The following is a 1,604-nucleotide window of genomic DNA, read 5'->3' on the forward strand; positions in this document are numbered from 1 at the left end:
GAATTTTGATATCTTTATTTTCTTTTCCACTTAATTTTTGAAAAATCCAAAAAAATTACAAAATCATAAAAACCAAAAATATTTTATGTTTCTTGTTTAAGTCTAGTGTCTCATTTTAAGTTTGGTGTCAATTGCATGTTTCTGTTCTTCTTGCATTTTTCGAATTCATGTGTCTTCATTAATCTTCAAGTTGTTCTTGATGATTTCCTTGTTCTGATCTTTAAATTCTCTTGTCTTGTGTGTTTTGTTGTTTCTCATATGCATTCTCATTTTGTTAGTGTCAGTAGTATACAAACTTCCAAGTTTGGTGTCTTGCATGCATTGTTTATTTGATTTTAGTTGCATTTTGATTATTCCTCATCATTAAAAATTCAAAAAAAAATTATTTGTGTCTTTTCAAATCAATAATATAGAGAATTGAAGATTCAGAACATACAGCAGAGGAATTACACAGAAAAAGCTGGGCATTCAAAACGCCCAGTGAAGAAGGAAAACTGGTGTTTAAATGCCAGCCAGGGTACCTGGATGGGCGTTTAACGCCCAAAAGGGTAGCATTTTGGGCGTTAAACGCCAGAATGGATACCATTCTGAGCGTTTAACGCTAGGATGGCACAAGAGGGAAGATTCTGTTTTTAATTCAAATTTTTTTAAGCTTTCATAATTTTTCAAAATCAAATCTTTTTCAAATCATATCTTTTCAATCAAATCTTTTTCAAAATCAATTTCTTTCCATTTTCAAAAATACTTGCTAACAATTAATGATTTGATTCAACATTTCAAGTATGTTGCCTTTTCTGTTGAGAAAGGTTTAATGTCTGAATCATATCTTTTAAATTTCTTGTTTGCCAAGTCATTAATTTTCAAAATCAAATCTTTTTAAATTGTTTTTCAAATCATATCTTCTCAATCACATCTTTTTAAAACCACATCTTTTCAATCATATTTTCTTAATCACATCTTTTTCAAAATAGTTTTCAATCACATCTTTTTAATTTCTAATTTCAAAATCTTTTTCAAAATTCACTTGATTTCTTTTCCACTCTTAGTTTTCGAAAATCAATTAGTATTTTTTTCAAAATGTTTTTAAAATCTTTTTAATTTATTTTCAAAAATTTCTTCCCCTCTTCTCACATCCTTCTATTTATGGACTAACACTCCTCATCAATGCACAATTCGAACTCTATCTTTCTTGATAAGTTTGAATTCTTCTACCTCTTCCTTCTATTTTTCTTTTCCTCTGACACCTCAAGGAATCTCTATACTGTGACATAGAGGATTCCATATTTTCTTGTTCTCTTCTCTTTCATATGAGCAGGAACAAAGACAAAAGCATTCTTGCTGAGGCTGATCCTGAACCTGAAAGGACCTTGAAGCAAAAGCTAAGAGAAGCTAAAGCACAACTCTCTATAGAGGACCTAACAGAAATCTTCAAAGAAGAAGAGGACATGGCAGCCGAAAACAACAACAATGCCAACAATGCAAGGAAGGTGTTGGGTGACTTTACTGCACCTACTCCCAGCTTTTTTGGGAGAAGCATCTCTATCCCTGCCATTGGAGCAAACAACTTTGAGCTTAAGCCTCAATTAGTTTCTCTAATGCAACAA

The sequence above is a fragment of the Arachis duranensis genome, chromosome 10, assembly GCF_000817695.3.
Source record: "Arachis duranensis cultivar V14167 chromosome 10, aradu.V14167.gnm2.J7QH, whole genome shotgun sequence".
NCBI classification, from domain to species: domain Eukaryota; kingdom Viridiplantae; phylum Streptophyta; class Magnoliopsida; order Fabales; family Fabaceae; genus Arachis; species Arachis duranensis.